Below are 22,998 nucleotides of genomic sequence, written 5' to 3' on the forward strand. Positions count from 1 at the left end.
CTTGAATATTAATGAGAATCTCATCAATTTGAACTAGGCAAGTATATGGAAAAGGAAAGAAACTAAATGGCATCCACCTGACACTAATTGGTTGAAGTATAATGTTGATGGATGTTCTAAAGCAAACCTCATAATCTCAGGGATGTGAGGTTTAGTAAGAAATAGTGAATGTCAAATCATTCTGGGTTTTTCAAAAAATATAGGTGTGAATTCTAACAACTACACTGAAGGACTAGTACAGTGGAAACAAATAAAAAATCTACAAGATTTAGGAGTAGAGAACATTATAGTGGAAGCAGACCCAAATCTCATTGCTAATATCCTCTAAAGGAAGACTAGAAGCCTATGGAGTATCCTAAGTCTAATGGAATATTGTAGGAGAAGACTAGCTACTTTCAAGAATGCTAAAGTTCAACATACACTTATGGAAGGAAATAAAGTGGCTGACTATCTAGCTAATTGGGGGCTTGACTATTCAGAAGGGAAGCAAGTGAATGACAAAGATTTCCCAAAGGACATGAGGATTATTCTGATAAATGATATCACATCAAAGTTGTAAAGAGAGTGAGTTGGAGAATGCGAGTTGGTCTTGTGTTCTTTCCATGAAGATATAGAATAGCCACTTAAATGGTATATGAAACTTTAGTCATATAAGTCTTTATCTATGATATTCTTTTGTTTAAATATGAAGGTTGGCAGGAAGGCTAAAGCCAATAACTCCGTTCACTTATTGTTTTTAAAGAGTTAGAGTACTAAATGTAGAAAGTCTATCTTAAAAGACATAAAGATGAATAAGTTTAAAGATTTGTTAAATTTTGGGTAACCCAAAGCCACTTATCTTAATGTAATTACCAAGTACTCAATTACTTGGGAGATTTCAATTGCATGTGGGAAAGATCAAGAGTATGATTTTTTATTGCTTAAATTAAATTCCCCATTTTACAATAAAAGTTGGAGTGCAGCTAACATGATGAAGAATCATAATATATTATAAGTTATTCTATAGGTTCAAAGCCCTTCCCTACCTTCTTTATCAAAACCTATATATTTTAAGCCATCTTAAGCTATTGCAAATCATATATTTAAGTAGTTATAATGTCGAGATTGGCAGCACAGAAAATGCTCAGTAGAGTTGTCCAGTCATTGAATAATTCAAATTATTTTTTGTGAATTATAATCTGAATATATTATTTATTAATAGAAAGAAACTATTCATAAATTAAAAAAATCCAAATTGAAATCGCAAGAAATACCCAATAGAGTTCCCTAGTCATTGAATAATTCAAAGGCAGCACATTAAGTGAAGCAAGCTGTGATAACACGACACTTAATTAGTATTACTATAATAAAATGGCTTAGCTAAAACCTAAGGCATCACGCAAATTTACAATTGTAACGCATAATTTAGTGAAAAGGCCAAATATTTTTGTGCTGTAAGTTTTCTTGTTTTTTGGGGGAGGCTTTGGCTGCCCGTTATGGGATACCAGCAGCTGAAACTTAAATATGAACTCTGAAAGAAGTTTTTCTTAGCCCAAACAATTGCTGTATTAATAGATACATTGAACTTTCCTTTTCTCAATTGTATTGTAAGCAGGGAATCCAAATTGAAGAGGACAATGCCAGACTTCACTTGAAGGTATCTATATTTTCTCGAATTGGCGTTTGTATTTCGTTACACTGTATTTCTTCTGATTGATAAAAACACAGTATAACTGTACAGGTTCAACAGTTGAATGAGAGCTCCAATTTGGAGAACAGTGCTGCAGTGGAATTCTTGTTGATTGAGCCTTCGGAGTATACATAATTCTTTCACTCCCACGAGCCAACACAAATCAAGCACTATTCAACACAATGAGGCTGCAGACACTTACTTGCAATTAGGGTACGCTGCTTAGATTTTCTATAATCTGCTTGCTTCGAATAATCTAGCATTATTCCATGTTGATATAATAAAAACCCAAAACACTGTTATATGTTTCAGGTTGCCCAGCTGATGCCTGGTTTGGTGTTCCCTCACATAACTGATTAGGAGCTTATCACCTGAAGTATGATAAGAATCGTTTTATATACTTCCTTTCCACAACAAATGGTAACATAATGTCACGAATATTAGATTTAGAATATAATTTGCCACAAATATTAATTTTATAATATACTTATAATCTGTAACTTTAATTCTGATTTTATCATATGATAAAACAAGGATATGGTATTTCGTTGGCAGAGATTCTCATATTTCTGATTTCAAATTCATTCGTACAGAGCACAATTATCATATAAATGTGTTGGCATAACAGATGTGACTGTTCTGTGGGACAAATGTTAAATGACTGGACTGTGTCTTTTACTTCAGTATGTTTCAAATGCTGTCCTATCTTTTTTATGCTGTTTTCATTATGTTGTCTCTGGTCTCTGCTATTACTGGATTATTGTACTTACTAAATTAGTAATGTACTAAATTGTGTCGGACTGTGCTGTGGTTGGAGTCCAGTGTGATATTATATGAACATGTCATTTTGTGATTGAGACTCATGGTTTTAAGCTAAGATTGCTGTTCTCATGTAAGAATATGATCTATTGTAGTTCTATGAATGTGAGCTAGTCGCAATATAATGGATTAAGATGTTTATGATTAAAGGAAATTAGTTTTTACAAAGATCGGAAACCCAAGTCTTTATAACAAAACCAAAAATAGAAGACTGACACCTCAAAACAACCTGTACAGGCTTTACGGGACTGTGATTTTTTTTCTTAACTATGCTATCTATGCTATCAATAGGGGTGATACTCTTCTTTACTTCATAATATTATAGCAGTTTAGTGTTGGATAGAATTGTCATGTCTGCTCATTTTATATTTTTCGTATTTGTCTTTTTGTTTTCTCTTGAAGACTGATGTATAAATATGGAGGCAAAGCTCTTTGTATTCAAACTATAAGCTGCTATGACTGAATAAAATATTTGCTCTGCTCTCCTAATATGAAAGTAGCTACAACTTGTGATAAACCATGATAAATTATATATCTGTTGTCTCATTTTTACGATTAATTTCTAATTTTAACAGTCCAACATAAAAGCCTTCTCAGTCTTCTCCCTGCTATCATCTGAATCCTCAGCATGGCCTTTGTTCTTGTTAACTGTACCTATATCCATGAGGCGAGCTTTCTTGTTCGAATTCACACTAACTGATGACTAAGCAGAGCTATCCTTTTGCATTACTTGTAGAGCCTCTTCCTGTTCAATAAATTTCTTTAAAACCGTCGGCGGTATTATCCATGACCATTTTACTAACTGCAATTATTCGCCCTCAAAGAGTCTTCAAGCTTGTTAATACACTACCGATGGTCTTCCCTCAAATCGCTATTACCCTTGGCTAAAGTTTTGTCACTTGCTATGATCTTATCAAGACTCTGGTTTGAAGGTGAAGATCTGTCATTCAATTCATTTATTTCAGCATGAAAATATAGATATCTATTTCTATTGTATTTTTGACATTTATATTCATAATAAGATTTTTCTAAGAATTGACGAGACCCTCTTAATTGGAGCTTCTTTATGTAAAATTTTCTACAGCTGTAACTTGTAGAACAACTAGCTCTAGTTAAGAAATAAGCATAATTTGCGCAGATCAAGAAAAGCAGAATTACAAATCAGAGAAAACAGAGAATTTAGAGAACTCTTCACATTCTTAAAAATTGCTTGAATACAAGAAGCATTAACCGTGTTTTATAGAAACTAAACTATCCTAAAGAAAACATGCAAAAGAGCATGCATAGTACTCATCGTTAAAATCATCGTTAAACATAAATTACTATGAGATCTACACAGTAACTAAGAGTTTTCTACAAATTACAGATGTAACAGACCGTGCAGTTAGAGTTAACTAACTCTAACACTAACTGACGAGAATAGAAAACTAATGAAAGGAGATAAGAGGGAAAATTTAGAAACCCTCTTTTAAGATCTACACAAAGACCATGGAACAGTTTTCCGAGGTTTCATACATTTGAGATTTCTTCCTCCATATTCCTTTTAAGATTGGCGAGACTTCATTCATACAACTTCAGTTTTGTCTCTTCCTAAAAGGAAGAATGTTGTTCAAAGATCATGGACCACCTTCTGCACATAGTTTCAAGCATCTTCCATTCACTACACACCATGGAGGGAGGGATCTATCTTCTCTTCTATTCCACTTTCTTGGAGAGCTTCATGGGGTCAAAGAAATTGTAGTACAATAGTTTTATTGCTTTAGGAATAACTAATCTGAGGGGAGGTTATATTCCCACAGGGTTTTCCCTCCTTCCTCCTTCCTTTCATTATTTTTTCATCTCTTCGTAGTTAGACTTGGGACTTGGGGGTGGGGGGTGGGGATGGGGGGCAGGGTTGTTAGCGTAGACTTTAGTGGAGTAGTTTGCAGACAACTTCTATTATGTTCATGATCGACATGCTTTCTATGTAATTAGTGGATTTGTCTCTCATGCATAAGTCTCACCAATGACATCTCAAGATTGTATTAACCTATGTCTGAAGGTGAATAGATAGTAGTTTTAATGAGAAGAAACTACCCTCCACACATGATTTACGGTGGAAGAAAAGGCATAGATTAATGCAATCTTGAGATCTCATTAGTGAGACTTATGCATGAGACAGGAATCCACTAATCACAAAGAAAGCGTGTGGATCATGAACATAGTAGAAGTTGTCCACAAACTAGTGTAGTCTACTACACTAAAGTTTCTCACTAACACTCCCCCTCCCCCCTCCCCCCCCCCAAAGTCAAACTAAGGAGAGAAATTAAAAAAATGAAAGAAAGGAGAAAAGAGGGAAAATCCAATAAGAATAAACCCCCCTCCCCCAAAATAGATGTTACCAAAGCAATAAAACTACCATACTACAATTTTTTTGATCCCAAGAAACTCACCAAAAAAGTGAAATAGAAGAGAAGATAGATCTCTCCACAGTGTGTAGTGAATGGCAGATGCTCAAATTGTGTACAAAAGGTTGTCCATGATCTTTGAACAATATTCTTTCCTTTAGGAAGAAAAAAACTTGAATTTGTATGAACGAAGTCTCCCCAACCCTAAAATATCATGATGTATGATGCCTCTGAAAACTGTTCCATGGTCTTTGTGTAGATCTTGAAATGGCTAGAATCTTTTAGAAAATGATGTAGAATGTAATAAAAAGACATATTTATCACCTTAGAAGGAAAATAATATCCTCAAAATGTTGCACAGATGTATCCAAACTCATATTAATCTATGAAGAATGACCATGTAGAGAAGGAAGAAGAGGGTCAAATGGCTCCCTCACAACAATTGATGGAGAATCACCTTCATCAAAGAGAAGATATATAAAATTAATACCATCCTCTAGATTCCAAATGAGGTATTCTACAAACAAAAAATATATGTTTGATAGAAATTGATCCCAATGAATTGAATCCGGAAGACACAAATGATCCTATTGCAAAGAATCATTGGAAGATTTCAATGAAGCAACTCTAATCTCTGAAGAAACAACAAGAGCATTAGGGTTGTCAATAAATTGATCATCCAAGAAGGATGTGTCCAAATTAGAGGGAGCAACTAAAATCTTAGTATCACCCATAGAAGTCTGGTTATCTAAGGAATCATCACTTTCAAATGAAGAATCAATGTCTTCTTACAATTGTCGGATGATGGCCCAAGAAATGAAAGGGCACTCTATATGCTCTATATGATATTAAAAAAAAATTCTCAAAAATAGTAAGACATATTATTCTATAAACAATATGATTACTATTAAACCATGCAATTTTCTGTTTATAATAAATCTTGCTCAAGGCAATGATTCAGTATCCTTTTTTTCCAAGACAAATAATTCTCTAAGGTTAGCTTGACAACATAACAATGGAAATAAATACTAGACATCATTGATCTCCCCGAAAATGGAACTTTATATCAGTTTGTGATTACAAAAAGAAACAAATTAACAACCCCCAATCTAATGTAAAAATTTCATCATAAACAAGTTCTAATCTGCAATACCTGCAAATAAAATCAATGCTTCTTCTTCCAACTCCCATGTACTTTGATACCATGTAAAATTTTATCTAGCTGTAAGTTGTAGAACAACTAGATCTAGCTAAGGAAGAAAGCATAATTTGCATGGATCAAGAAAAACAAAATTACAAACCAGAGAAAACAGAGAATTTAGAAAACTCCTCACATTCCATTAAAATTGCTTGAATACAAGAAGCATTAAGCATGCTTTATAAAAACTAAACTACCCTAAAGAAAACATGCAAAATAGCATGCCCAATATTCATCATTAAAATCACCTCTAAACATAAATTACAATGAGATCCTCAAAATAATTGAAAGTTTTCAGCAAATTATGAATGTAATAGATCAAGCAGATAGATTTAACTAACTCTAACACTTTCTCCATGTCAATAGGGATGCCCATAAGAATTTCCATATCCATGTTTCCCATACCTTGAGAAGGAGAAATAGGGGAAATGGTGTTTGACTTAGTATAAGGCTTTATGATGATTTTTCTAAATAGGACAACTTCCTCCTATCCCTAGTATAGAGTGGCTCGAAGAGTTTCTAATTTAGTTTTATTTTAACCAGAAGACAAAACTAGTTTTTCCTTTCCCTTTGAAAATAACATTGGGGTTCAAAGAATCAAAAGCATTATCATATGATCCTATTTAGTTAGAGACACTACCATGAGAAATAACAACTTTCTTATGACTATGGGAAGTAGAGGAGGGATGCTTCCTTCTATTCAAATGGAAAAACTCATCATGTCGTCAAAATTAACTTACTCTTGATCTATGGAAGTATCCATATAATGTATCCTAACATTCTTCTTAATCAAAACGATCATTTTAGGCAGTGTTTATTTGTAAATGAATACCCTAGCATACTCCATAGCAAGTAAAATCAATTCTTCATGAGGAACAAAAGGGAAGAAAGATTTTGCATGAGCATGTCGACAATGACTTATAGATGGAAACAAATAGAAGAAAAAGAAAATACACTTATTGTGCATAAAATGGTTAAGGATAAAAAAACTAAAGTAAAAAATAGTACAAAATTTAGGAACAAGGGTGAAATAATACATAATTACTTCAACAACATCTGATTATAAACTATAAAGGGAAGCTCTATACAACCCTCATTGCTATATTTTTTACATTGTATCTTTGACCTCGCTCAAATAATTTTGAAAAAATCATTGCTTCATTGGTACACTTCTTATGTAGTGCTTTCCCTAGGTCGCATTTTTGTTATCATTGTCGAACTCTTTTAAGGCTAGTTTTATGTTGATGATTATTAGTAACATTATTTTGAGATTATCAGATATTGTTTCAGATTTAGTTTATTATGTGATGAGATTACTTGGTACTTTATAGTTCATGTATGCATGATGATTATTCAAGTGATTTCAGTTATTGATGATGATTAGGTAGATGGTTGATTCTTTGTGTGTTTTCTTATGGATACTTACACCATACTTGCATGTGTATGCTGTGAGTGTTTGTTTTCTTTCTATATAGCATTTCTGATATGGTTAAGGAAGGGAGTCGTAGTCACTTGCTAGTTAGGATCTACACGATGCACCACTTCTTGCCATTGCCTGTTTAGCTTAGTATATATATTGTGCTTGTATATGCATGGGTTTTATGCAGGTTGCAAGTACTGGGTATCGACTTTTTTGAATTGTCAGGATGAGCGTACCCTATCGCATTATCTCAATGGTAAGAGAGGGGAGATGAATACTCAAGTCCAAATCCCAGCCCTTTAAGCCATTTGTCCTAATTAAAAATTAGGACAAGTATCTGATTTGAGTACCCTTCGAATACGTCGGATGACGTAATTTGTGATTTCAACCCTTTTGGTTTGATTTTGTATGTGTTTTGCTATGATGGGTTTTTTTGTATTTTACTTTATGAGTCTTTAGTATATTTTCTATTAATTATGCCTAATTAAAAGATTTAATTAATGGTTTAATTTAATAGAAAATTAATATGATATTTATTTTATTTAATTAAATGAGAAATTAATTAAATAAAATAATTAAATTTGAAGATAAAAGTTATAAGTTTAAATTTAGAACGTGATAATATTTACTTAATTTAATACTAATATATTTAGAGTTCATTTTTAAATAAATGCTAAATAATATTATTATTTAAGTTAATAAATAATTTATCAATTAAGTTTCAAAAATAAATGTAAAAGTGGAAAAGATATTAAAATTATTAAAAGATTCTAGATCGCATGATGCGTGCATGTGATTAAAATATATTAAGATAAAACAAGTGGATTTAATAAAGTGAGTGCATGAGATTGAAAATTAATAAATTAATTTAAAAATAGTCAAGTGAATATTAAATAAATTAATATGCATTATTTATTCACATAGGAGTATGCAAACTCTTGTGAGTTGTCATGTTGACAACACAGGAGTTTGCACTCTAATTATGCACGTGTTGTCTACACTTAGGAGTTAGCGCATTATTTGAGCACATAGTGTCTACAACATTCTAGACACCTCATCATGCTTATCTTCTTATCATGAAAGTTATGCGTTTAGTTGTCATGCTTATCTCCTAATTCTTTCTAGACACATTCTAGAGGCATCTTAGAGGCCTTTATATAGAGGCTCTCCTAGTGTGTATGGACAAGCTCATATGCTTCTACAAGCACTCCTAGTCACTTGGGGGGGTTTCGGTTCTTGAAAAAATTGTGAATGTTGGAGAAGGAAGGAATTTTCAGAAAGGAGAAGGTTCTAAGAGGAGGAGCTTCTGTACAATTTTCTGAGGCATAGCGAATTAGCATCAATGTCCAGGTAGGCACTCGTGATTATTTTGCATATTTTATTAAACTCTTTCTCTTCCTGTCTTCATCGTGTTTGTTATGTGTGTTTGAATAATTCTATATGAATGAATCTTCAATTTTATAATTCGAACATGCATATTGTTTCATCCAATTATGGAAATTAAAAATATTATTGCAATCTTCCCTTAGTAGAATCAAGATTTAGAAATTGATTTGGGTTTGGTTCAAATTAAAATAGAATCTTATTATTATGTATTAGTTTTATATGATTTATTAACTAATCTAATTAAATTTAATTTAATTAAGATTAGTTAATAGTAGAAGAAGTGCAATTAATTAATTATTAGTCAATTTAAGTAAATGGATTTTTAAATGAGGGCAAATTAAAAGAAAAGAGATATCAATAAGTGTTTAGTGGAATTAAATAATTAATGAATTATTAATGAGATTGATTTTACCTAAAATCAATGAAGATTATTTTAAATAAATGATTGTCCTTGAAGTGTTTAAAGAAAATTGTAAACTAATTATTTGAAAGTTGATAAGTATTATTCTAATGTTTTGAATAATGTGAATGATTTTTATCTAAAAGTCAATGGGAACTAGTTCAATGATTTAAATAAGTAAATAATTATCTTATGATTATTTTAAAAAATTGTTTTAAAATAATGAAAGGATAATTCTATGCTTTATTCAAAGAAATAAATGGGTTGACTTGTAGTTTAAATGAAAGATCTTTTACATTTGAAATACACCCGAAATGAAAACTAAAACTTCACACATGGCTTAACCATGTGATTGTAAAAGCAAACTAAAATATGTGTTTGTATCTTGCTCTTTATGCTAACCATGTGTAGGGTTTGGGTGGTCCTAGAGTGTTGACCAGTTAGGATGTCTACCAGAGCCTTGAGAGTTATGCGAATGTGATGGCATGTTGATGTTATTTGGTCTCGATTCTTTTAAATCCCAACCATGGTAATGTGATGGCATGCTCTATGAGATGTTTGTATTTACTGATTGTTATTGCTTTTCGGTCTTCTTGTGTGAAGCTAAGGTGTATGTATTTGAGACACTTGACTTAACCATTTTTGAGTCATTGATCAGTTATCCTTGGACTACTTTCGAGTCGCCATGATGGGACTAAAGTGTTGATTTATTTCTTAATGTTGTCATGTTGTGACATGTTTTGACTCGACCATTTTGGAGTTTTCGATTAGTATGATTTATTTTGAGATTCGTTATGGTTGCTTGTTGAGAACCGATGGATGTTGTGATTTATCATTGATATGAATATTGAGATTTATTTTGGAATACTATATGGTTGCTCAATGAGAATCGATGGATATTGTGATTATCATTGATACCTGCAGTTGCTAATAGATAACTGTTGTGGTCATGATTATCAATGGATGCTTTTCAGTTGCTCATGGAGATTTGATGTTCTTATTGTGGATTATCTTTTGGTATTTTTCCAGTCACTTGTATAGGACTAAGGTGATTTTGTGATTTGTGATTTTATAAGCCTAGGGTAGGTTATCTACTTGTAGTGTCAGGAAGTGGCTTGCAATGGAGGCCGGGGCCCTAAGTGGCTGCCAGGTTAACTCATTGTAAGTTGTTTTAATAAGTGAAAACATTTACACTAAATGGGGAATAAATGAACCTAATAAGATAATTGTATGTTCTCGCCCATGCCTCGAGTGCTAGTATAGAATAGGATGGGAGTAGAGAGAATGCTTAGTTACGACCTTGCATTCTGTAGTATGCCTCATCAATATGAGAGGATACTAGTGGCTACATAGGGATCACTAGGGGGCTGAGGTCTATTGAGAGACTACCAGGGTAACTCTAGCATGATCTGTATGATGACACTTTCCCACTTACATAGTAGGTTTCCTATGTGTCTTGTGTGCCTCTAGGTATAGGTGTCAACCCTTTTTTGATGGAACCTTTGAGTTAGTATACTTTTAGGATTCTTGGACTTAGAGAGTATTTGTGTTATGTGATTTGATATCTTGCTTGGGACTTGAGATTATCTCCTCAACATGGTGGGAGTGGACCATTTAGGTTCCACATGGTCAGGTGGTAGTGTTTTTTCACTCTTACCATTTGAGATCCGTCCGTAGACGCCATGGCTAGAACATTCTTTGTTGGTATTAACCTTCATTCTATTCTTGGATCTTATGATGGATGTTATTTATTGGCATGTTTCTTTATATTGATGATTAGCATGTGATAGATGATGTTATCTAATTTGTAAGATCATCTTATGCTTTATTTCTTGCATGTTAGCTTTCTTTATGCGTACGTTGTAGCATGTTAGGTTTCTTTATGCAAATGTTGTAGTATGTTTAGGAGTGACATTCCTACTATGATATTACTGATGATCTCTTCGGTGACTTGGGATGTTACGCACTGAGGGATGGCTAGGGCCCACAATGGTCTAATGATGCTATTGATGGTTGGGAGGAACCATGCATTTAGATAATTATGTGTTGTGTTTATGATTTATGTCTATCTTTTACGATGGATGTTTATATCTTCTATGATGATGTATCATGTATAGAATTTGGTTTCATTTACTTAATTGCACTTGCATCATGGATTAGAATAAGATGATGTACTTCATTTCCACATATGTATATTCTTTTAAGCCTTTCGTACCCTGTGTCATGTACAATGGATGATTGAGCATTCCAAATTTAATTGCCATGAGGTATTCAAAACAAATGTGTAATATGGACATTGGAATTTTCATTATTATTTCATGTGGATGTGGAATTAGATGGAATTAATATTAATTAGATCAAATGTGACTCAACGTCTTGGGATCCTTAAGTAATGTAACCCATTATGTATGCTTATATATGCTTTTAGTTGTATGTATGTTATTACTTCCACTACTATGTGTTAGATGTGAATGAGTTATCTTTCGTGTTTTTGATTAAAAAAAATTGTTTGGCAAACTTAGTAAATTATTTAGGTTAATTATTTTGGATCCTTTGGCGGGGCATTACATTTTATGTCTATAAAAGTTTGTACCCTATACTAGTTGGTTTCAGACCTTTACAATATTTTTTCATTGATTTCTAATTCAAGGTCATATAAACCCACCATCCATCCTTCACATCAACCCCATGAAACCCTTCCATTTAGCCATTTAGATCTCCCATTGAAATCTCACTCGAGACTGAATAGTTTTTTTCAATTTGTCATAGACAATGTCTCCTAGTTTATTATGATTCCTCTATTATTGAATAGGAACAAGCATCCATACTCTTTAAAATAGGGCAAACAAAGGGGAAAATGATAATAACAATCACTTCCAAAATATTCAACCATTTCAATAAAAATAGGGTATTTATAACGTGATCATTTCCAACATCATTATACATGATAATTTTAACATCTATAAAAATATCATCATTAATATCCCAATTCATTGTATTTTGAAAAAATATCATCAATATTTGCTAGCTTATACACCACATAGCTACCTTCTCACAACATATGGGAGATATTATACCCCTTAATACATATTCAACAATAATTTGCATTCTTTAATTAAAGAAATATTGGTTGACCTTGTTGGGACACTTCCATTTAAAACCAAACTATCACTATTAAGACAATCATTTCTTAGCATACCTTAGCCATTTCAATTCTAATATAGGCCACACAAGTATCAACATAGTTTTATACTTATTATACACTTATTTAGCCCATAGGCTTTTACATCGGGGCAACCCATGTTAGTTTTGGTAGCTTGGACAACTGTTTGTCCATATGTAGTTAATTAGCAAATAATTATTTTGCTAACTAATTTGTTAGACTAGGCAGAAATATTTGTTAATTAATTGATCACTTTTGGAAGCAACTAGAAACTGACTTGGTTAGGGTTGTTAAGTTGTTTTATTCTCGATCGTAGACTAAGAATCAATCTTGGCCATTGGTTTTCTAACAGGAGTAATATAAAAAGGGGTCAAGGGGGTCATTTGGAGAACAAGAAGTTTGTAAAATCATTTGCAATGTTAGAATATGAGTTTTCAGTGATAGAAAATAGCCTTGTAGTGTTAGCAAGGGTGCATTGATAGCATTGGAAATAATAGTAGAGGAATATTAACAGGAGAAATTAGGAGGTTGTTTGAGTTCTACCAATGAGAGGCAAGAAATTTTGTATCTCTTGATTTGTTGAAGTTAATATAATTTCCTCATCTGTAGAACTAGTTTTCCCTTAGGGGTTTTTCCAAGGATGATTTGTCCAAAAATATTGTGTTCTGTGTATTGTGAATTTATTTCCTTATTTTATAAGTGAAGTTGCAATTTTTATTTTTCAATGTTAGCTGAGAATTTACTTTCGGCAGTTTAATAATCATTTGCAATAGGAGATTAATAATCAATGACTACAATAGAAATTTTCACATGGTATCATAGAGGTGTTGAGGGTAGAAGAGTTTTTCCCTAGGAAAGAAATTGAGGGTTTATTAAACTTAGATTGATCTCTTTAGATTTATTATTGCTTTAATCGCTTAAGATGGCTTCAACTGGTTTGAGAAATCAGGAAAGATTGGATGGTGCCTTGAATTTTGGTGTCTGGAAGGTCTGACTTTCTTTATTGTTGGAAAAGAATGGTATCAAGGATTATGCTACCAGTGGTATAGATGTACCTACAGATGCTACATAGCTTGAAATATACAAGAAGGAAGATGCAAAGGCAAGGAGGATGATCCTTGATGGTGTCAAGGATCATACTATTCCACATATTTCAGAGCTAGATACAACAAAGAAGATGTGGGACACCATTCTGAATCTATACCAGAATGCTACAACCAATAGGAAGATGATTCTGAGAGAGAAGTTGAAGAATACCTAGATAAACTAGGGAGAAGATGTCAAAGTTACCTCACCGGGCTTAAACTTTTCAAGGACAAGTTAGCAGCTATTGGAGATAGCCCTAGTGATGATGAGCTAGTGAGAATAGCCCTAAATGGGTTTACTAAACCATGGAGTGTCTTTGTTCAAGTTGTCAATGGATGAGACACCTTACTGAGTTGGGATTAACTATGGACTGATTTCACTCAGGAGGAGTTTAGACTAAGTCTTGTCAATGGGGCCAATAAGAGCCAGAAAGTGAGGTGGAACAGAAAAATGTTGCCCTAGAAAGGAAAGGGAAAGCAAAGAAGGGGTCTAGAAAAGGATCGAATTCACAAAGTGAAAAGAAGAAGAAGGACCTTTATAAGGTTAAGTGCTTTGGATGTCATGAGTATGGTCACTATGTCAATGATTGCCTAGAAAGGAAGAAGACAAAGAAGCAAGTGGCAGCTTTAGTAAGTGCAGAAGAACTCTCCAATAGAATGGAAGATGAGTTTGCACTTATAGCTTGTATGGTGAGCTCAACCTCATAGAATATCTGGTATATAGATAGTGGGGTGTCATTTCATATGATAGGAGTTAGAGAGTACTCCTGTTATAAGGAGGAGAACACCAATATTCAGATTTTTATGGGAAACTTTTCCAAACTCAACCCAGTTGGGAAAGGGACTATTTAGTTTTAGAGGGGGAATGGAAAGATAATTCTAGTTCATGATGTATTGCATGTACCAGGCTTAGGTATGAATTTGATTTCTATATTTGTTCTTTGAGATAGAGGGTATAATATACTTTTTAAAGGGACACGTGTTGATTAAGTACAAGGATTGGAAATCACCCATAATGATTGGAGTTTGAAGTGGTCACCTTTATAGGTTGCAGTTTGATACTCCTAAGGCACTCATGAGCAGCAGTAATCCTAGAGATCTTGGAGAACTATGGCGTAGGAGGATTGACCATATTCATCATGGAGTACTCAAATTTCTTCATGAGATGGTGACAAGTGTTCCAGTAGTGAGCATAGAGCATGATGGTGTATGTCAGGGAAGTTTTTGAAAGCATCTTTTCCAAGGAGTGACACCAGATCTAAAGGTGTTCTTGATCTAGTACATTTAGATGTATGTGGACCGATGTCGAAAAAATCTCTCAGAGGATATGAGTACTATATTAATTTTATTGATGATTTCTCCAAGAAGATCTGGATATACTTCTTGAAGACCAAGGATGAGGTTTTTTGTTGGTTCCAAGAGTTTAAAGCTCTTTTGGAGAACTCGATAGGAAGGAAGATAAAGGTTATTTGGTGAAATAATGGAGGCAAGTATAAAAGTTCAATAACTTCCAGGAGTTCTATAACAAAGAAGGAATCAAGTGAGAGTGGATTATTCCTTACAATCTATAGTAGAATGGAGTTGCTAAGAGAAAGAACCATTCTATATCAGAGGTAGCAAGAGCTATGCTACATGACTAGGACATGTCCTACTATTTATGGGTAAAGGCATGTAATAAAACAATTTACATTCATAATAGAGTTCCACCCAAGTTACTAGGGAAGATGACACTAGAGGAAGCTTTCACACGAAAGAAGCCAGATGTTGGTCACTTTAGAATATTTGGGAGTTTGGCATATTATCATATTCCAGGAGTTACACATACCAAGTTAGATTAGATTGCAGAGAGGGGGTACTTTGTTGGGTACATTGAAACCTCAAAGGCATAGAGGATTTTATCTTATTGTCAGATGTGATGTTAAGCTCATGGAGGACAAGGCATTTAGAAGGTCCAAATATTTTCCAATAGATGATCAAAGTGAGAGGCCAGTAGAAGCTCCAAGGCCTAGTCAAGGGCAACAAAGCACAAGTACAATTACCGGTACAAGTGTAGGCTTGAGTGTTGAAGTTTCACAAAGCATGGAGCAAAAGGTGCAACAAAAAATGCATCTAAAAGAATTAGAGGTTGATATTTCATCCTCTATAGTTAGTAGCAGGAACTGTGAGGTTCAAGAGACACAAAGGGGTACTCAAGAGTTTGTGGGAGCTCCTAGAAGGAGTACCAAAGAGTGGAGACAACCAATAAAGTTCAATGACTATGTGGCATTAGTTAGTGAGTTGGTAGATAGTGAACCTTCTAGCTATCAAGAAGCTGCACAACATCAAGTATGGAAGGATTTTATGATTGAGGAGTATGACTAAATTATGCATAATGATGTGTGGGAGGTAGTGCCTAGACCAATAGATAGAGCAATAGTTGGATCATGTTGGATCTATAAGATAAAGCATGATGCAGATGGTAGCATCGAGAAATACAAGGCAAGATTCATGGTCAAGGGGTTCTCTTAGAAGGAGGGAATAGACTATAAGGAGACATTTGCACTAATGGCTAGGTATACTTCTATATGAGTTGTGATCTCATTTGTGGCATAGATGGGTTGGCAGATCCATCAAATGGATGTCAAGACAACATTCTTTAATGGTGAGTTAAAGGAGGAGGTATACATAGAGCAACCAGAAGGCTTTGTAGCACAAAAAAAAGAGACCCACATGTGTAGATTGAAGAAAACTTTGTATGGACTCAAGTAGAGTCCTAGAGTGTGGTATGAGGGCATTGATACATACTTGCAAGAAATGGTCTTTATGAAGAGTGAAGTGGATGCTAACCTCTACTACTTGATGGTTGAAGGAGAAGTTCTCATTCTTGTTCTTTATGTGGATGACTTGTTTCTTATAGGTGCACTAAGGCTCATAGAGGATTACAAGAGGGACCTTGCAGAAGAGTTTGAGATGAAAAATTTTGGACTTATGCACTACGTTCTAGGCATAGAGGTGTGGCAAACAAATGAAGAGATTTTCCTTAGTCAAGAGAAATATTGCATTGAAATCTTGAAGAGATTCGGAACAGAGGATTGCAAAGTCATGTCTACACCCATGATCATGAATTGGAGGAAGGTAGATACATCTAAGGAAAAGGATGTAGATCCCACTTTATATAGGTAGTTGATTTGTTTGCTTATGTACTTGGTCAACAAAAAGCTAGATATTGCTTTTGCAGTGAACTCACTTAATCAATTCATGGTTGAACCAAAGACAGTGCATTGGATAGCGGCCAAGCATGTGCTACATTATTTGTGTGGTATAGTTGAGTATGGGATCATATATGTTTGAGGTGAAGGTATCAAGTTGATGGGCTATGCTAATGTAGATTGGGCAGGAAGTACAACAGACAAAAGGAGCACTTTAGGGTGTTGTTTTAGTTTGGGATTAGGAGTTATATCTTGGTTCAATAGGAAGAAAAAGTTTGTGATTCTAAGTTCAGTAGAAGTAGAATACATAGCAGCTAGCATGGCGATATGTGAAGCTATATGGCTTCAAAAGTTGTTAGTAGCCTTGTTTGGTTAGAAGGTTGAGACTACTGTGATACACTATGATAATTAGAGTTGCATCAAGTTGTTTGAGAATCCAATATTTCATGACAGCTCTAAACATATAGACATCAGATATCACTTCATTAGAGATTGTGTACAATGGGGAGTTGTTCAGCTATAGTACATACCTATAGAGGAGCGGGTAGTAGACATTCTGACTAAGGCATTGGGGAAGGCGAAATTCATCTTCTTCAAAGATAGGTGTCATGTAGAATAACTTCCTCACTAAGAGGGGGAGTTAGTTTTGGTAGCTTGGACACATGTTCATCCATATGTAGTTAATTAGCAAATAATTGTTTTCCTAACTAATTTGTTAGATTAGGGACAAATATTTGTTAATTAATTAACCACTTTTGGAAGTAACTAGAAATTGACTTGGTTAGAGCTGTTAAGTTGTTTTAATCTCGACTGTCGACTGAGAATCAATCTCGGTCATTGGTTTTCTAATAGGAGTAGCATAAAAGGGGGTCAAGGGGGGCATTTGGAGAACAAGAAGTTTGTAGAAGCATTTGCAGTGTTAGCAAATGAGTTTACAATGATAGAAAATAGTCTTGCAGTGTTAGCAAGGGTGCAGTGATAGCATTGGGAATAACAACAAAGGAATATTAGCATGAGAAATTAGAAGGTTGTCTAAGTTCTACCAATGAGAGGCAATAAATATTCTATCTCTTGATTTGTTGAAGTTAATATAATTTCCTCATCTGTAGAACTAGTTTTCCCTTAGGGGTTTTTCCAAGGATGATTTGTTCAAAAATAGTGTTCTTTGTATTGTGAATTTCTTTCTATATTTTATAAGTGAAGTTGCGATTGTTATTTTTCAATATTAGCTGGGAATTTATTTTCGGCAATTTAATAATCATTTACAATAGGAGATTAATAATCAGTGATTGCGATAGGAATTTTTACATGGTATTAGAGAGGTGTTGAGGGTAGAAGAGTTTTACCCTAGGAAAGAAATTGAGGGTTTATTAAACTTAGATTGATCTATTTAGATTTATTATTGCTTTAATTCCTTAAGATGGCTTCAGCTGGTTTGAGAGATCAGGACAGATTGGATGGTGCCTCGAATTTTGGTGTTTGGAAGGTCTGACTTTCTTTATTGTTGGAAGAGAATGGTATCAAGGATTATGCTACCACTGGTATAGATGCACCTACAGATGCTATATAGCTTGAAATATACAAGAAGGAAGATGCCAAGGCAAAGAGGATAATCCTTGATGGTGTCAAGGATCATATTGTTCCACATATCTTGGAGCTAGATACAATGAAGAAGATGTGGGACGCCATTCTGAATCTATACCAGAATGCTACAACCAATAGGAAGATGATTCTGAGAGAGAAGTTGAAGAATACCTGGATAAACTAGGGAGAAGACATCATAAGTTACCTCACTAAACTTAAACTTGTCAAGGACAAGTTAGTAGCTGTTGGAGATAGTCCTAGTGATGATGAGCTAGTGAGAATAGCCCTAAATGAGTTTACTAAACAATGGAGTGTCTTTGTTCAAATTTTCAGTAGATGAGATACCTTACTAAGTTGGGAAATTCACCGGCACTTTTACATGTAAATAAAAATTTAACTTTCAAAGTTTCTCAGGTCATTGGTGCCAATAAAGTTTTAATCCGCGACCAGATTACGTTGTAGGACTGTTTCAGAGACGTTACATCATCTCATCACAGGTCTCTAAATTCAATCAAACTTTCCGAGTTGGAGAAGATTGTAGATGTGGCAAGAGTCCATACATGCAGCAGCGCTGCTTTGAGTGATAAATTTATGTGTCTCGAATGAGTCGCTGATTTGGGCATAAAAATTGAATCAGCACAATGATAATCTACCAATTTTCTATTTGGCTAAATGAACAAATGGATTTGGACAAATTTTACATTGCTAATGGTATTGATTAATGCAGACATGATTGATAATCTTAAATGACCTCAACATTCCATATTTAAAAACCCACAACTGTAGATTCCATATTTAACCAACAAGATTTGTGTTGGTCAGATATAATACTCTATTTTGATCTTCAAGTATAAGATCTTAACACAGAGACGTGGTTCCTCGTAGAAATTCAAACCAATATTAATTATTGCTGTAGCACCCGATAGATATATACTACACATTATCTGCTCTGTTTTAACACAGAGAATTGTCATCAATTCTTCACATTGATTGTTCTTTTTCTCTTCTTAGTGCTCTCATCCTAAACTCATTGATAGAGCTATAAACGTAAAATCTTTACCAACCAAGGCACATGTCATATTAGCAACAGTCAAGGAACAATGTTTTGTACTGATTTGTTGTTCATTGCTATACACAATTTCAATTTTTACTTACCTGTGTTTTATATGCACGTGTCCAGTCATATGGTTCCAATATATGCTTCACTAATGTTGACGCCTCTTGCTAAATTGCTCGGGTTGTCCCAGAAATTCAGGTTCGAAGACAACATTTTGAAAAGCCCTAGTCCATGTGACCGTGGGGTTTGGCACCCCGGCACCCCAGCGGGAGGGCTCAAGTCTAGGGATAGAACTGAAAAACATGATATAAAACAGAACCAACGAAACCAGGGATATCAATGCACTTGCAACCAATTGCTACTGTAATCATTCATCTATTCCCGAGTGCACTTGCAAACATTCAGAACAAAAAAATATAGACACCACCGGATATACCCCTGTATCTTATCACATACAAGCACTACAAATATAGATAATCTTATATACTTGGAAGTGTCACATATTTAGATATAAATATAGATTTGTAGATTTGTGTGTAATAGTTTTTAATTTTTTTGTTTTTTAATTTTTAATATTAGTTATTTAGAGTTATTTGGGTAGGTTAGTTTATTAAATTTGTTTTGATTTTATTTATTCATATTTCATTTTTATCTTTATTATATTTGTCGGAGGTACATTGTATTGCAATCAATTTTGCAAAATGAGTGATTAATTTTACCTACTTCAACCAATGAAATTAAGTATTTTTATAATTAATTTAATCTTTTGATTGTTTCTAATGTTTCAAATTTTAATTTCTAAAATAATGAAAAATATTTTACTCTAATTTGATTGGCTCATATTATTTGAGCTGCAGATTTACTACCTATGAAATATATATAAAATATGAAACACATAAGATTTATATCAAACTCATAAAACTTGTTAATAGTTACATATTGTAAATTCAAAAATATTTCTATGAATAATAATTGTTTTTAATCTTAATAATTTAAAGAGAATAAGTGAATTCTAACATTACCCTTATATGATAATATTTTTAAATTAATTTTTTTTAGAAATATTTTTTTAATCTTAAACAAATATTGATTAAATTTAATTTAATTAACAATATTATAGCTCCCTATTAAATTTTTATTCTTAAACTATTATAACTTATCTCAACTCACTATTTTCTTACTATTAAATTTTTAATCTTAAACTATTATAACTTCCAAATACAAGTCATTACATGGCACTTGTTTTTATTCTTTTGTATCAGTCTAGTCTAGTAGGTTTGCACTTTTTAGTTCTTTATGTTTTATTGGCTTCTATAGATTCTTTTCTTCCTCTCATCTTTTGTGCTTCCCTTCCCCATCTTCTTTCCTTTTATTCCCCATTGTTGATGCTTGATCTACATATTTTACTTTTCCATTCTTGCAATCTCTCATTCTAATGATGGATCATAGAGTCTAATCCAAAATGTTGATGCTAAAAAGATATATACAATAAAATCCAAAAACTAATATTTAGATGTCAACATAGTGGTTTGTCTAAGTACCATTATGGATAAAAATATTTTTTATTTAACTAGTAGGAGAAATGCCTTAATCCTAGCTATTACAACTTAATAGGTAACTACATGGACTTGGGCCATTACAACCTAAGAATTACAAACCATGCAACAACAAGAAAACAACCAAAAATCTAGATCACAACAAAACCAACCTTTTTAGATGTCTACCACTATTTCTTTACTCTAAGTAGTTCTTAACATGATAAGTATATATTACTATGTGAGCTTGTAGCTATACAATTAAACAAAAAAATAGTTTTAGCCCAAAGGACATGAGTATCAAAAAATAGAAAACAATTCTTCATAGTCAAAAATAAAAAGCTCCTTATAGTTATCATCATATTAATTTTCAACTTAAGGTTTCTAACCTTATCTATTGGAATCTTTAACCTCATTATTCTTTGAGATGATCTTCCAATTCATTGATAAACATTTGAGATTCCCAATTTAGTCTAAGTCATCCTCATCAATCTTGCACTCTTCCTTCTCTTTATCTCCTCCCTATTGCTTCGCATTCTTCTTCTTGTCCTTCCATTTTATTCTATTTTTCCCATTGACCATTGCAAACATAGACTTTTTAATTATTCCAACAATAATACTACATATGTTATGAAATTCCTTAAAAAGGAACAATTTACTTTTCTTAGATGAAGTAACAATGTCCTTTAGGGACTACATATTTTTCTAAAGATTATCAATTTATTCATATAGATCAAGATAGATTTAATTCTCTTTAGAAATATTGAGGATAAGGTAAGCCTCATCATCAACTATATCCTTATTAGAAATAGGGGATGCATAAGCATGGTCCAAAACCTCTTCATAATCACCCAAATTTATAGTGATATTAATATATTTTATATCCTTACAATAGTTGTAGCCCTTATAATTAGAGTTATATAGGGATTCCTTCTCTAGCTCATACTCAAATTTATTTTCAAAGATAATTTCCTTTTCGATATTATCACCTTTAAATTCTTTTCTTTTAGCAACTAGACCAATATGCTTTCCTTACAACCCATCTCATGTCTATAGTCTTCATGGGTTTTTAGGTATAAAACATTGATCTTAAAGTATCCATTTATTTTATGATTTATATTTACAAGAGAAATAAAGACCTTGAAAATTATTTTTATTTTAAGATAGAAAATACTTGTATTTTTTAATCTAAAATGTAGACGATCGTCACATTGGTGGACATGGAATCATAGGTATCATGGTTAAGAAAATAAAAGTTGTTTATTTTGATATTAAGTTGTTTTTAATTTTTTTTGCATTTAAGGTTAATGGTTTAAATTAAAATATAAAATTCTTGTTCCAATTCATAACAAGATGTTTTCTTACTCATTTGTGTTATAGGTTTATTTCAAAGTTCTTATAACCCTTCTTAAAATATACATTTTCGTTTGAATGGATGTATGTGTGTTGGTTATATACTACAAGAAGCATGTGTCTTAGAATAGTTAAGTGGTGGAATTTACTATTACTTTAGAGGATGACAAAAAATTCTTCAATATTAGATATATTATTAAAATAATTACATCCATGCACTTCAAATTATTTTATCATGAATTTTAATACCATTATATGAGGTTATTTGTATGGAAAAGAAGGTTTAAAATTCTAATAGGCATTGAGGCAAGAGCCTATAACACAATAGTAAATTGTGAGCCTCGTATCAAGGATGTCTTGGGTTCGAGTCTACTTGAGCTTAATAGATAATAATAATAATAATAATTCAAAATACATAAATAAGAATTAATCTTGCCTTTGACCTCTTATTGAGAAAAATAAATATATTTAAAAAAATATATTCTAAGAGTCACTCTTCAAAGTTAAGAAGGTTGCACTTTAGTGATAAACATTAGTGAGCTTTTATTCCTTGTTTGTATATCTATAATTTTATGCATACCAAGAATAGTTTTGAATAAGTAAAGTGAGATGGGGTCAAACCCTTACAAAAATAACATCAAGTCCAAGGATAGAGAGATAGTGTCATGAGCAACAACACCTTACTAACTAGAATAGAAACACACTAAAAACTAATAATCGGCAACACTAAAAAAATTAAATCATAAACATGATA

Source organism: Cupressus sempervirens, chromosome 10, assembly GCF_028749045.1.
Source record: "Cupressus sempervirens isolate cs-2001-9-10 chromosome 10, ASM2874904v1, whole genome shotgun sequence".
Lineage (NCBI taxonomy): Eukaryota > Viridiplantae > Streptophyta > Pinopsida > Cupressales > Cupressaceae > Cupressus > Cupressus sempervirens.